At 36.8% G+C, this 16,800-nt stretch overlaps 1 protein-coding gene across 1 annotated transcript in view; it reads right to left on the reverse strand.

Moving 5' to 3' along the window:
• Window positions 1-16,800, reverse strand: part of LOC103919189 (connector enhancer of kinase suppressor of ras 2-like) — a 211,679-nt gene that overhangs the window by 118,085 nt on the left and 76,794 nt on the right. The gene's annotated exons all lie outside the window — the stretch shown is intronic.

The following is a 16,800-nucleotide window of genomic DNA, read 5'->3' on the forward strand; positions in this document are numbered from 1 at the left end:
GACAACAGCAGCAACAGCTCAGGACCATCAACAGCCCCATGCAGTAGATGTGCCTTTGCCCTGCGAGTACCACCCTGCCCCTAACACACACACGCCCATCCTTAGCACAGCGGGCTGCTCCCCCGCTCCCCCTCCCAACCCACCCTGAAAGCAGCACAGCTGGACTCATGGCATGCTCCATTCCTCCTCAGGGCTCAGTTTCCCAATTGCTTTAAGGTGACAGATGTGCGAACAGCCACAGAAAGATGCTGCCATGCCCTCTTCCCAAGTCTCAGCACCATTGTATAGTGAGCAGGATTAGGAAATTAATTTAAAAGCTCAATCTTCAGGCACATCTTCCCCACTACAGACTGGTTTTCGACCCATTCTCGGATTACACATAAATTGTCTTCAAGTTGTTGTGGGCTTGTGACATCTGATGCAGCTCTGCGGGGGTGCTCTGCCCCTTGTCTGCTGGGAAAGCAGGTCTGGTCCCTTCCAGGCTGCCTGCTCACCCCCCGCTAGCCCTCCTGTTCCCCAGGGACGTGCACTCACGCGCTCTCCATACGACAGCACGAGAGCTCTCCCCACCTGTCTCTCTGGGGCACGGTTGCAGTGCGGGGCTCTGAGATGACTAGGAAAGAAAATTCCCCAAAGCAGCCTTGAGCTTTTGGAACCTCCTTTGGGAAAACACGACGTGCCAGATGGGATCCCACAACTCCCTGCTGTCTACATCGCTGTGTATGCTGCTCCTGCAAAGGCCATATCGTCGCAATGAAAATTACAGTGTTTCTGATAGCATATAGTCATTTAGCAATTAATGAATGAAAACAGGCAAACACAGCCTGTTTAATAAAAGCAAAAATTCAAAATATTCATACGCTATGATTTTAGCATAAATAGTTCTGACACTTAAATAGAATCAAACCATCAAAACACTCTTTTTTAAATTTCCTTTCTGGAGGTATGCTTTTAAAGGTTAAGAGGCTAACAGAAAACACAGTAGAAACCTAATTCTAAAATACTTGTCTTCATAAACATTTCTTTGATTTCATCAGGTAGATCTGTTACAATATTGTGGTGATATTTTTATGATACAACTTAAAACTGAAGTTATCAAAATAGTATGAAGTCAAAGTATGTGAGGCATAGCATTTCAGTCAGGCGTGTCATTTTTTTCCTCTTTAAAAAGAATTTACATGCTAAATATCCTTTGCATGAATAGCAATTTGAAGGAGGTAAAACAAATTTTTCATGTAAATCACAAAGGTCCTTCTTTTGAAATTATCTTAACAAGTAAAAAAGTTTTACTATAACATTTAAAATACTAAATTAACAGTATGTATTAAACCTTGGTTCCACAGAATATGACCCACTTCAAGTATTTATTACAGATTTCAGATAAAGTGCTAGAAGATATAGATTGGTATTCTATGTGAACTGAGGTGACATAAATTGAGCTGAAAGAAAGTATAAATCATGCCTTGTAATTAGTGTATTATATTTGGTAGTGTTAAAGTTCTGCTGGAGTAGTATGCAGAAGGGAAAAAAAGTTACTTGACTTGCTATCTGCTAACAGTTACACCTTTGACATAACTAGTGCTTACAGCATACTGGGTTTTTTTTTATTATTGACCTATCACTATACTAAACACGTTGTATACGTGGTCCTGGGGAAAACGTAGTGCCTCATTGCCTGTGACCATTTGCTGATTACCAGTGTCTGAAGGCTCAGAGCTGAGATCTTGTTTAGAACCATAGAACGGTTTGGGTTGGAAGGGACCTTCTAAAGATCATCTAATTCAACCACCTGCCATGGGCAGGGACATCCTCAATTAAATCATGTTGCTCAAAGCCCCGTCCAACCTGACCTTGAACACTTCCAATGATGGGGCATCCATAACTTCTCTGGGCAACCTGTTCCAGTGTCTCACCACACTCATCGTAAAAAAATTTCTTCCTCATGTCCAATCTAAGTCTACCCTCTTCCAGTTTCAAACCATTACCCCTTGTCCTGTCACCACAAGCGCTGGTAAAAAGTTTTTCTCCATCTTTATTCTAAGCCCCCTTTAGGTATTGAAAGGCTGCAATAAGGTCTCCCGGAGACTTTTCTTTATTGCAGAGACTTTTCCAGGCTAAACAATCTCAGCCTTTCTTCCTAGAAGAGGTGTTGCAGCCTTCTGCTCTTTTTCGTGGCCCTCCTCTGGAGCCACATCTTTCCTGTGCTGAGGACCCCAGAGCTGGATGCAGTACTGCAGGGGGGTCTCATGAGAGTGGAGTAGAGGCGGAGAATCGACTCCCTAGACCTGCTGGCCACACTTCTTTTTATGCAGTCCAGGATACAATTGGCCGTCTGGGCTGCAAGCGCACATTGCCATCTCACGTCCAATTTTTCATCCACCAGTATCCCCAAGTCCTTCTCCGCAGGGCTGCTCTCAGTCGATTTATCACCCAGTCTATACCGATATTGGTGATTGCCCTGACCCAAGTGCAGGACCTTGCACTTGGCCTAGCTGAACTTTGTGAGGTTCACACGGGCCCGCTTCTGAAGCCTGTCAAGGTCCCTCTGGATGGCATCCCTTCCCTTTAACATAGCAGCTGCAACCTTCAACTTGGTGTCATCTGCAAACTTGCTGATGGTGCACTCAATCCCATTGTCTATGTCATTATTAGACAGTATTGGTTCAGTACAGACCCTTGAAGGACACCACTTGTTACTGGTTTCATTTGGACATTGAGCCACTGACTGTAACTCTTCGGATGTGGCCACCCAGCCAGTTCCTCAACCATCTAATAGCCCATCAATCAAATCTACCTCTCTCCAATCTTAACCTAAGAGCAGTCTTAAATGCCTAAAAATGCCTAAAAATGTCCTCCATCTAAAACCAACTCACAAAATGCATTAGTGAACATATGAATTGGTATGCAAGTTCAGGTCTAGAGACTGGAATGTAAAACTGAACACATTTCCCGAATGGTAAAAATGGGATTAATAATAATAATAATGCAAGCTTTGACAACACTTAATGAAAAGTTAAACAAAATAAATCAAAGAAACAGTGTAAGTTTTTTTAAGGAAGCTCTATGTCAGATGTAGTTCATACGGTGTCAGACTTGTCACTGCACAGTAGTGCTTTAATTGGGTAATGATCATAACCACGTACTCTGTGAGCAAAGGAGTGAGGCATCTGAATAAGAGGCAATTGAACCCAACGTGACCTAGTTCTCAGAAGGTCTTATCACAAACCCCTGCTTCTGCACAGTTTAACTTATCTGACTGTAGCAAACGTCTACTGGAATTACTATTATAACAGCCGTTCCACTTACTTTATAGCAAGGAGATGCTGTACTGCACACCAAAATACATTAACACACAAAATTATACCTATTTTGATATTAATCAGGATCAATTTCCCAAATTACAAAAGAAGCCTAGCTTGCTAAATACATTTGCTTTGCTCTGCGTTAGGGAAAGGAAAAAACAGAGGGCACATCTGGATATGTGCTATTTAAACTAAAATACTCATTAAATTATATATTTTAAAAATATGTAAAATCCTAGCCCCTGGTACTTGCAAACTGTAAGTGTCTTAAGAAAATGCATTCCATCTGAATGACTGGGGACTGCAGTTCAAGTAAAACATTGTCCACATTTGTTTCAGCTTTTTCTTTAAAAGCTCTTCTCATTCTAAATCAGCAAATTAGCAACACTATATAATAAAAACAATCCTTCTCACTATCTTTAATAACATTTACCTATCAGTTTATTATGACAGTTAAACTACAGTATTATAACCTAGTTTATGTGCACAGAACACAATGATATTTCATGAAAATAAAAGAATGGAATCTATTAATAACTATGGTAATACTATGCAAATATGCAACATCATAACACAAATTAGAGTATATTATCTGAAACACCTCAATTCCTTTTATGCATAGCTTTCCTCCCCCTTGTGCTCCCTTCCATTATAATTATCCTACCTTTCAGAGCAAATCGCGTCACGATGCTTTCTTGTCTCCCAAGTCTATAATTTGGAACTTGTCACAGTGCTTCTAAGCACTTCATATACCTTCTCATTATCTTGTAAGTAGATACATTAAGTAGATAGTGCTAAGATTAAATATTTTAGCCTTATTTAAAAACTTAACATTTGCATTATGTTTTTTACTTCCAGAAGAAGCTTTAGCATTTCCATTGTAATTGATATGTATAAATGTAATCAAGCATAATTAAGGTGCCTTGAAAAGTAATTTTATTGAAAAAGCCACGCGTTTCTGATTTCAGATAAGAATTAGAACATGATAGTCTTTCCTTTAAAAATCAGACTCAAAAAGACCATAAGACCAGCCTCAAACAGATTTTTTTCAGAATATGGTATTTAAATAAATTGTTAAAATTATCTTTAAGCGTTGAGAGTCAAACGACTGGTAAGAGGAACTGCGTTAGAGAAAAGCAGAAGATGAGGTTATATTGCTGCAAATACCTCCTCTGAAGACATGAAAAATATATGGCTAGACCGGACCTTGAAATGACTGTGGAAAAAAGATGATCAAGAGAAGACCTCAGACATGGTATGCAGATTTGTTGTTCACAGATCTCAGAAGGGTCACTGATTATGACAAGACTTGACCCACTATATGCCAGGCTAAAACTGCACAGTATACTAGTTTCTATTCTGAAATGGTAAGGATGATCAAGAATTAACCGGTGTTCTTATCTCCTGCCTAAACATTTTTTAAGTAGCTTTTACATTGTAGCTCTTGCTACAGATCTCTGCACAAACTGCGTAAAGCCTTCTTAGTCTGCTTAATCCTAATGAAGTCAACATGATTTAAATTGTGTCATATCCAAATACTCTCCCTAATTGGGTAAGCTTGAATAAACTGGAACTTCTTAATGTTTCTGTTTATGTACGTACACATATCCACCTATGGAGAGAAGTGAGAGTATATTACTATGGTATGAGTGTCTAAAACACAAAAAGGTATGAGAAAATTTAATTCATTACGTACAGCACAGGCATTCAAAAATGTCCTATGACATTACACAAATCGAATACGCAAGTATCTCTGTCAGGCTAATCAGTGTGAGAAGTGTGCATTTTCTTAAAACACATTTTAAAATTATATCTCACCATACTATGGGGTCACACAGTATGATCCAGCACAACATGACACATCAATGTAATTTTTGGTTAAGATCTGTAAAAACTTGAAATCTGCTATTCCATTATGTAGACTACTTATTGCCGTAATAACATCAGGTATAAAGAAAGTGTACTTTTATGCAAATAAAAATGCCTCGATCACATCTAGTCCCAGATGACTTGGGCCACTGGTCTGGGAGACTTTCAACATACAGAAGGTTCACTTTGTAATACATCCAAATATATTTTTAAAGATCGAGCCACTGAGTCTGCTGGCTATGTTCAAGGAATACCTTAATCTCATTTTTTCCCCATATATTTTTTTCTGTTTTCTTCCTTTTATTTTCTCTACCCCTTGAAGAGATTTTATTTATTTTTTTAATTTCTAAAACCTGCTTATACTCTTCACAGTTTTAGATTACTCATTCAGCAAGTACTTGAATTTTTTTTCTGTTTTTAAATAGTCTAAATACCTATACCTTGCCATATATCATATATATTTTTCTATTTAATAAATAACTTTAAAACTGTAACCTAGACTGGAGGTGTGTAGCAGGGACTATAGAACGATAGTAGGAAAGAATGATGTTTTAAGATTTTATTAAACAATATGCAGTCAAAACAAAATTTTGTATTTTCTAGATCAAAATATATAATCTAGACGTAACAGATATTTGTTATATTGAAATCATCTGACATTACAAACGGAATAGGACTAAAATTATACCGGGGATCAGCTGTTTTACATATTCTACTTTTTGCTTGAAATCATCTAGAACACCGAAACAGCTATTTGTCTGTTTAAAGCCCATTCTCACAAAAGCTTTAAAAAAGGAAACTTTTAAGAGAAGGGATTCCCTCTGAAAGGAGATCTTATCTCTCATTTTGGTTGTAAAGTGGAGCACGGTCATTTACACCTCTGAACCATCAACAGAGTTATTTCTGTGGAGGCAATGAACCATCAGTTTCAGAAGCAGGAGAGACTGACCCTAAGTCATGCTTAAAATAGTACTTTAGTTTATCTGAAAAAGAATGCTTTTACTACTTTTCCGTTGAACTTCAGCAACGTCCCTCTGAGCTGTTCGTAACTGCTCTCCCACTGTACTTCTCATTCACGTTTTCTGCTTGACTCTACCTTCACAAAGAGTTTAGATCTAAACTCCCCAGAAGTGAATTTGCATTTTAAAAAAATTCTCTATTTCAAAATGCATTTAATGTTTTCTCATATTTTTGAGCAAAACCTTAATATTACAGAGGCATGAAATAATGAAGCCTTCTCATAAACATACTAACATAAAATGGTGAATGTACTGCACCATCCACACATCATTTGTCCTCTGTCAAGCTGACATCTGTGCATATTTAATAGCTTCAATGTCAACTCTCAGAAAAGACCAATAGGAAAACAAAGCTGTTGGCAGTGTTTCTTTTTTGATATGCACAAAAGCAAGACCTGAGAGGAGGAAGGAAATTTGTCTATTTTGTGGCTTCTTTTCACATCACAAGGTAAATTGTTTCTAATTACTTTACTTCAGTATTAAGTAAGGACTGATCTGCATATGGCTTCAATTAAAAAAAACATATGTAAGCCAGACATCTGTGATGGCTTGACCTCTTCCATATGTGTATAAAAACAAACTATGCAGAATATGCTGATTGGGGATACCGTGATAAATAAACAAGACCAAAGGATGACCTAGTAGATATTACCTCCAAAAACATATTAGACCATGATCTGCTAACTTTTAAAAATGATTACCAAATATTGCCTGCATTAGCGATTACCATGATTGCAATTGTTTTTTCCCAGTGTGCGCCATGCTGCATGCTACTGCTGATACGTTATGTCTCTCCTAGAAATACCTAAATTACACCCAAATTCTTCTTTAAATTTCCTGTTGCCAATCCAGGGAACTCCACTGGTTTTATTTCAAGGATAAAATGCCTCAAGCCCTTACGATACCTTTCCAGTACTCTCTGATCTTTATTCCTGTGCTGCATCCTTTTCAGCAAAATCTAATGAAGACGTACACGTGTAGTACACTGTCCAATAACCGCAAACCTTTATTACTTGTTACTTAAACCTTGGGGCCAATTAAACTTTGCTATTTATTTCATAATAATCATAGTTTTGTGTAAGAACCAACCGTTCAATCATAGGAAGTCTCATTTTTTCAATTTTTTTAAGTACCTCTTAAAATGAGTTTTAAGACAGAAATGCAAGATTACAGAGGATAAGAGATTCAGTACGTAACACAAAATTAGAATTTTAAACAGTGGTGAATTATTCAAGGTTCAGAGAATAAATGATAGGCTTGTCTTTTGGAAATATAATGTCAGCACTGACCATGTCACTTAGGTCAGACATTTAGCTTAGGTTCTTGCAGAATTGGTAGTTCCATGTAAAAATTATGTCCATGCAGGAAAGATATGTTACATATATTCATAACAATTCAGAGAGAAGCATACAAAAATTAAATTAGTAACAATATTCTTTTGAATGAGCATTAATGAATAAAAAAAGTTCATTTATCTATTTTTATCATGAATTTGCTGAAGGCTGCTGAGGCAACTCACGGTCAACAACAGTTACATGAATGTGCATGTACATACATATATATATTTGCATGTATATGAATTTAGCTATAACAATAACTGATCACATAATTACTCAGGAATTCAGGCAGCTTATAGCAATTGATATTGTAACACAGAGTGGTATGAAAAATAATTTACTGGGAATTTATGAAAGAAATTGCTCCTTGCAAATGAGAAAAGCAAATTTTCAGTTTTTTTCATCGTAGGGAAAATGTCATCATTCTTAACTGACACTGACGTACTCCCCATATTTCCTTCGCACAGAGAATTTCTATGGTATAGTGCTTGCTACCAGTGCAATATAACATGCATTGCATCATTCAGTACAGATTTCAAATCAGGTTCCTAAAGAAAAAATGAATCATTGCTTTCTGCAAGGAAAAGAAGATTTTGTAAATGAAACACATGAGCAATAAACAAAGAACCCCAACTACAGCCTTAGGGAAAAAAAAAAGCTAGTTTTAAATGTTCATAATATTGTTTATACCTAATTATTTAAAATACCATACAAGTAGTAGTGCAATTCTTTTTCATTAAAAGACTAAGAATTACCAATGTATTTCACGTGGACCATTACAGAGACAATTTCTTTGATGTTTAAGACTTTGAACACATGAACAAACCAAGAAAATCTCTGTATATCACTGAGCTTTTGGGTTATTTTAAAGAAATTTAAGTTTTATGTTAGTGGAATAATACTTTTTTCATTTAATGGGGAAAAGTTAATCTCTTCCTGCAATAGCGTCTATTATTCTTCCTTTTTGTTCCAAAAATAGAATCCTCTACGCTCTTGATCTAATATACCTTCCTCCTACTATTTAATGCAATTACCTAGGTCTGAATCAATATTCCATTAGCTGGGTTCAGTCAATGAACTGTCTTTCACTGCCTGCATATTCTAGTTCTAAGGTTTGCGGTGCTGGCACACCACAGGCGTAAGTTACTGCAATACTGGCAAACCAGTAGTCATGCACAGATATTTATACAGGCTGCTTTAAAATCGCAGTGTAAGGAATAACAAGTTGTTCGGTGAGCAGTGGTACTGAAAAGGCCTGATTTTCAATGGTCTGCGTCCTCTTTGTTCCCACATCCCCCCTTCGCATGACTCCCATGCCAGTCTGCATATGAATAGAGGCTGACGGCACAAGCTCTGGGAGTCGGGGAGAGCCACATCTGAGCTGGCTGCAGAGGCCACAGGCACAGACCTGTCATTGGCCACATGGCTGATGCCTCTCCCCAAGGATCAGTGCATTTTCTCCCAGAAAGTCACCGGTTTAGGATACACCCCTCTAGCGACCTACTGACTACCACAGCACTTGCAGGAATCCTTGTGGACTTACTGTTCTAGTGAGTTTGGTTGAGATTGGCCAAAACTTTCAAAACTTGTTAAGGTTGGTAGAGGGATGAACTGGTGCAGACACAGGCAACGCAATCGCAAAAAAACCTCATCTGCTTTGGGAATTATTCACATTCGGAAGTTTCTCACACCAAATATGTATGGGAATTCAAACAGCTTTGGTAAAGACTTTTAATAAAGCATGCTAAGTCCAAGTTATCAATTTCAGCTGGCTAATGGATTTAAATTACATATTAAAATATTTACTGCAACAGTATACAATTAAGTGCTGTTATGTAGCAATACACCAAAAACATATGCTAGTTTCTGATGGAAAGCATAAAAGCCCTCTGTGCTGCAAGTCATGATTTTAGAAAAACAATATGTTTTCCTTCAGTATACCCTGCTTGAAGTACTATTTCTGTGTTTGCAATAAAAGATCAGAATGGAAGAGATACCACTGAGCACTCCAGAATTGAGAACTTAGAATCACTGAGTAACTCTTGTACAAAAGGAGTTTGTACACTTCACAAAAGTGGTTTAGTGGCATTTTTATGAAATCACAGCATACTTCACAAGATCTGTATTTTTATGCTTCTTTACTGGATGGACCACTAACTTTTCAAAATCTTATGATGAGAACAGGCCAACAGTTTCCAGACATGTTTATTGTAACAATAATTTGAAGTCAGCAGTAAGAATTATTTAATATAAAGCATGTATCTGTAATGGTCTAAAAAGTATGTATAACATACAAGGCAACAGAACATAGAACTGAAAAGTTACCAGTATTGAAACAGCACTTTTTTGACACTGCTAGTTTCCCCCCTCTTGTGCATAAAGAATTCAAACAAGAAGGATAAAGACTATCTAAGCCACTGACATGAGTCCTGTTTTTACAAGTCAGTGCACACACGGATGTCTGAGCACAGTAAATTAATGTGGATTTGCATCAAACAGTAATTATGTTTTACGTCAGCCAACAAAGAGCAGAGGAATGATGAATTCCCACTGTCAGAGCTGCACTGTATTCAACCACAGAAAAGTTTTTATCAGTTCCAAAATTAAATGCATCTACCACATCAGTGAGTGGTTAAACATTGGAACAGGCTGCCCAGGGAAGTGGTTGAGTCACCATCCCTGGAAGTATTTAAAAGACGGGTAGATGAGGCGCTTAAGGACATGGTTTAGTGGGCATGGGGGTGTTGGGTTGACGGTTGGACTCGATGATCTTAGAGATCTCTTCCAACCTTAATGATTCTATGATTCTACCAAAAATTAACCAAATCTGAAATGTAGTCCACAGCCAAATCTCAAAGCAAGATGTCTGACTAGACTTACGTATTGGGCCAGAGCTTCTGCACTGTTCAGAATCAGTGATATTTCCACAGCTCTCAAAAGCCAGGGTACTCACCCAAACACTTTTGTCAAGATTCAGTTATCTAAGCAACTTTTCATAAAAGTTTCACTGTACTTAGTTTTGCTGTATACGTTTACATGAATCCAGTCATTTTGGCTATAAAGCTCTAAAAATGCCAAATCAATGCCCCTTTTTACACACATGAAAGACACAGTTGCTTAGTGTTAAGCACTACATAACATAAATACTGTTATGTGAAAAGCACATTTACTAAAAACATTATATTCTGTAGCCTATGGCATTCTATGTAAAAGCAGGGACTCTTAAAAATAAGCAGCTATGACAGGTGACCAGTTTTATACATGTGGTTTTGTATGACAGCATTGTTACTAGTATTATAACATAATAAATGCCGTTACGAAACCAGAGTGATCTAAAGTTTAACCTGACTCGCACCAATTCCCACACTACAACTTAGAGCTTCATCCCTTCAAGGTGGTCAACGCTTGGTTCTTATGCCTGTACAGTCTTGCAAAAAATTAAATGCCCACTTTCCTCAAGGCCCTGTGAAAACATAAATGTCTCAGCTCAAAGTCCCCCAGAAATACCATACAGAAATGGAAGAAGAAAGGTATAAAGCCCTATTTTAGCTCAAAGATTAATGTTTGTGGTAGCATTGATGAGAACCTCTTACAAGATTTCTTTTTGTGACAAGCTTTAATCAAATACACTCTAATATTGTCAAAAACAATGTAGAAATCTAGCAATACATTTTGTCATGAGGTAAGAAATGACACAGGACGCAAATATTACAAGCATCTTTCTTTCTAATTCCTTTAGTGTAGAAAGAAAAAGAAAAGAAAATGTGAGTCCTCTGCTGCACAATTTATTCATGTGTCACTAGCAGGCTATTCCATACACTTCACATTGAAATTCTAGGGAAGCAATAATTCATATAAATTAATTGGATATGTCAATTCTAATTAGTCCACAAAGACTAGGTAAATATCCTTAGGAGACCACAGGGCATCTCCATGTTGCTGCACACAAATCAAGTATCCAAATCTTGGCTAGTCTGTGGCTTGGGACACAAGAGAGCTTACACAGAGCAATTCAGAATATCAGAGCAAGGCAGCAGGGGAACGAGGTCAAAAAACAAAAGCTGGCCTTCCTGCTTTTTGCTGTCCACTGGTTTTGGCAAACTAGACTACTATGCAACAAAGGATGCCTTCTGAAACAGAAAGAAATCAAAGCAAAAGCAGCAATAAACATTCACTTAACACTGTAACATGCAATGTTACAGCAGCTGGTTTCAACAGAAACAACCATGAAGTGAAACAGAGTGCTGCTATATAGGGTTTTCTTTTATCACTGTGCAGGGAAAATATCCATTCCTTTATCCCTAGTAGTAATTGTGATCACTATCATCAGCCTTGAAGAAACCGAACATCCGGAAGGGCTGAAATTACAAACAAAAACATTGTTTTCCACATCTAAACCTCAAAAGAAATCTAAATGATGTCAGAGATGAAGGTACCATTAACATCCCCTAAACCAGGGTAGAAGGCTATACACAAATTATAATGTATGCCAACACTATTTGGATTGAATTTCAGCCAGTATTTTCCCTCCTGCCCTGGTCTACGGCATCAGACACGTGGTTTTTCAGCAGCATATCATTAGCCTACCTATTCATTTGCATACATTTCTGCTACTGCATTGGCCTCATAAGTAGCAATACAATTTAATTGTACATATTATGGTGTGCTGTTCTCTACCAGTGAGTGACAGTAACTCGTAATATGGAAAGGTCCCTTCCAACCCAAACTATTCTATGATTCTATGATTCATTGACAGAATACCACTGAGTTTACACAGACACATAACCAGACATAAAATACTGTAATGGATTATTATAAATGGATTATTTTATAAATTTATAAATGGAAATAAGTACATTTATTTTTCAGAAGCATGCATTAGGTCCTGTAGTAGCCTATTCACCAGCCTAGCCTGCAATGGATTAGGATCCTCATTCTCACTGGTACTTAAACAGATGCATTTTCAGAAGAAAATTACAAGCTTTGGAACAGATTTAACACTTCAAATAGAACATGTTTCTCCCTATTTTGTGAAGAAGAATTATTGTGTGACAAGAGGAAATCTTTCAACTATGTCAAATAGACAAAAGTATTTCCTCTCATTAGTCTGTTAACCTTCTCTTCCTCTACAGGCAACAGATATACATAAATTCAAGGAATTAAAATAGGAGTCAATACAGCAAATTTTTATTTTTCCTGAATTTTTTTTTTTTTAAACATAAACCCAGCCGTAAGTAGGAAGGAGACAGAAATACTTAGAGCCTGAAGTAATTTATCTGAAGTTTGATAGCCTAATACCACAAAGATTGGATGGAAAAGAATTAGATGTGGTCCACTGGAATTCACCTGACCTGCAGTCCACTCGCTGCTCTCTCTTCCCCTTTTGGACTGTATGCAGGTAGACGAAATTTGCGTAAAACACAGCCAACCCTCTGTTGGCTATTTCTACTATATACACATCATCTTATGACAACAGACCACATACATATTGGAATACCTGAATAGGACCATTTCCAATCTGCGTTTGGCTACATGATATGCAGACATCATATAACCAGAGGGTTCTGTGCCTTCATTAGAGGTTATGTGGTCTTGACTGCTAAGGCACGGTTGCTGTACAAGAACCATAAAATCATACAGGATAAACTTTTCAAAAGAGCTCAAGCCTAAGTTTCTAGTGCAACTTAACACACAAAACACAAATTCGTAAGTCACTTAGGTCCTAAATTCCCTTTAAAACAATCCTGTGCTTGGGTACCTCTGAAAATTTTACATACTAAGCTTTTATACTACCATTGATAGTACTGCTACAGTATTCCAAAATATTCTTACTGTGCAAACAATAGTCTTGGAAACCATGTCCTACTATGGAACAACTGGTGTAGAGGCAGTGGTTCTTGAAGAGAAAACTGAAAAGGCATCAAGAAAGATTACCCTCTACCTTGTATCTACTTATATCAACTCACATAGCTGCCTTTACACCTTTTAAGGGTGATTTCACAATTAAAGAATTTTGTTTGTCCTAGGTAGTCAACACGAATAATATGTAACTACATTCAGGGATCTCCTTTTTCAGCATACCAGGTTAGCAAGACCTTGAATTCCTTTTCTTCTTACCAGTAAGACAAAACCATTATGCACGCATGTGTGTAAAATACCTGTGAACAAAAATACTTTTAGACTACCATGAACTGTTTGTACAAACTTAATTATCTTCCTTCAGTGTCCTGATCCTAAAAGATTTTTTAAAAAACACAGAAATTGGCAACAGACTAAAATAAGAAAAAACAACAGAATTCTTAAAACAGTTTATTTTTCCACATTGCATGATTTGAAAGGCTAAGAAAGAATGAAAAAACTAATTAGACTAAGCAAAAGATGATACGTCCTTTCTAATATGTGGAATAATTAACTAACACATTCAATAGTATTAATTCAATGGTTTGGCGCAGCATAATAAATAGCACTGGACTGCCAAAAGTTGAACTTCTTTTCCAATTGAGATTAATAAAGCTCTCTGGATACATATATGTTTGTATAGAGAAAAATAATGTATGTGCCAGGTTCCTCATTATACTGAGGAGACGGAGCATCTCTTCATCTCTCACTAAGAGAGATGGCATGCCATTTCAAAGAAAGAAGATTTATTTCCATCTATTTAAGCATCAATATCTAAATAAAATGAAGATTTCAGTCTAGAATAATTACCTTTGAAATATGGGGAGAAAATAAGTATCTGACATATCAAATGACTTGTTAAAAATGAAACTTGATTACATATCAGGTAAAGTAAGAAAAAATACTTCCCAATATACTCACATTATTGACAAATCAAAAAGTATATCAGCAGAATGAAAGACAAAGGATCTCAAGAGAGATCATTGTAAGTATGGCCATTAAAGAGTAGTATTAATTTAAGCAAAACTCGAATAATTTTAATTCAGAAGAAACAACCTTATCAATAGATACAGAGACAGCTATGGAAGACGGGCTGCTTCATCTTCAGCATGGTATGCTTCAAAATAAATTATTGCAAACTGCTTTCCATCTGACCAACAAAATACTATTACTGTTGTAATTTTGTTAGAGAGATGCCTAATAAAGAAATGTGCTAGAAAAATGTTAGAAAAACCCCAAAACATATGTGTTTGGTAGCTATGTCCCATACATTGTTTAAAAAAAACAGTAAATATACAAGCAAATTGAACTTACAGCAGTTGTTATAAACATGTTGACCCACAGGTGACTTTATTTTGCCTTCTAGCAGAAAAACTATCATGCTTGGGTTGTTAGCTTTTGCAGTAACGGCAGAGAGAAATTTTCTAATCTTTAATTCTCCTTGAATGCTATCACAGCACAGTGTCTAATTTCACTTGCTGAATGCCTATGAATTAACAGTACTTTTAATTACTTTAGATACAATCGATATTTGAGCATGCTTTTCATTTTACATTCATTTTTCTTCCATTCATTATCAAAGTCTTTCTTATCACTAGACTGTTTATATTTTAATTTGTGTGGGCTTTAACAACATACTGGCTCCAATACTGTCCTAATTAAATTCAATTTACTTGCATAGATTTGAACAGCAACCCATGTTGACCTCAAAAGTACTTCTTTTTCTTCTTTCCAATATGTTTTACTGTCTATCAAAGAATTATTATCCCCAGGCCCTACTACTTCTTCAGAGTCAGCCAATGCCTTTGTGCAACTAGTCCTCCAATACATATCCAGATTAGTATTTCAGCTTTAATAAAATTACAGTCCAAGTCCTAAATGGCTTGCACTTTTTAGTCCACAGATGTTATTTAGGTCACTTCAAATAAATAATTGCAGAGCAGCTTCTGACCACACTAGTAAGAAAGGACTTTGATGTTTAAGATAGGATTTTTCCTCCCACAGCAATCACTCCCGATTTTCTTCTTAATTAAAACACTACTCAAAAATGTCTTTCTAGAATGGTCAAAGAATCGAAGCTGAAAGTATGGCTCACCTACGACTTTTCCTTTCATAGCACATAAATTCAACCCTGAGTAATCCCACAAAAGTGCCAGTACTATCCCTCCTACAGTGAAAGATACTCTGACTTTTTGCACTTCAATTTTACCCTTTCAAAAACCAGATTATTCTAACATTTAAAATTATTTAATTTTTAAGGTAAAATACATATACTTCTATATCACCATATTGCCACTTCTGTTATGCACGAGTGTATCAAATACTTTTATTTTTCCCTGTCTACGTTTCTTACATCTCCTTCTTTCCTACTGCAGTTGTTCTTCTTCCAGTGTAGAATCTTTTCTAGATAGGACTCTCATATGCAACGCCTAGTTAAAGCAAGCTCTGAATTCAGCTTTCTTTCAAAAGAAATATTATGATCTGTGACTGTACATACTAGTAACATCTCTTCTGATTTTATTCAGAAATAGTATGATGGTTTGAATCAATTAACCAAGACATAATATTAGTTTATGGTTTTTTTCATGTTTATTTGTGAAAAGTGGATATAAAAATCATATCAAGGGCAAAAGCGTAAAAGATTCCTCAACTAAACCTTCCCTGCCTTTAATAATTTGCATTTGAGAGTCTAGTTAATAGGTGGTTTAGGACAGAGAAGAAAAAACACAGGAGGTGTCTCCTTTATTTTTTGTTTTCTCTTGCACTTAGGACCCTAATTATGGATCAGCATTTAGTGATGTATATGCTGTGTAATGGTTTGCATCACTATGACAGAAGCAGAGACATTGCTCTTTGATGTGTAACCCCAAACAACTACTCCCCACCCCACCAAAAGCCAGTGGGCTGATGGCCAGGCCCTTAGGGAGCGCATATGGAAAGTACGGCATCGCAACAAGCACTTTCAGCGTGTTCCAAGAGCTTGAGCTAAGACAGTCAAATTTCTCTCGGTTTCCTGAAGCAACATAGCTGGTCTGCAGCTAAACTCATGACCAATGTGCAGCTGAATTCCTGATGCATTGCTGAGCCTAAGCTTACCTGAGAGATTTCTACAGTACATTGGAGATGCTTCTATTTAAAGTGTTATACAACCCATCTAGCTAAGATGGAGCGGAACATCCTGCTAATACTGCCTGGAAGAAATAGGCCATGTAACTTGGACACTGCCAATTGCCAAACAGAAATCAATTAAGAAATCCATGTACGGGGAAAAAAAAAAAAAAAAAAAGAAATCAATGCTCATTGACATGGCCCAGTGAGTGGATGATATGCAGAGTACAAAGTAGTACTGACATATATTGATATAAACAAGAATGC

Source organism: Pygoscelis adeliae, unplaced genomic scaffold (assembly GCF_000699105.1).
Source record: "Pygoscelis adeliae isolate BGI_AS28 unplaced genomic scaffold, ASM69910v1 Scaffold216, whole genome shotgun sequence".
NCBI lineage: Eukaryota > Metazoa > Chordata > Aves > Sphenisciformes > Spheniscidae > Pygoscelis > Pygoscelis adeliae.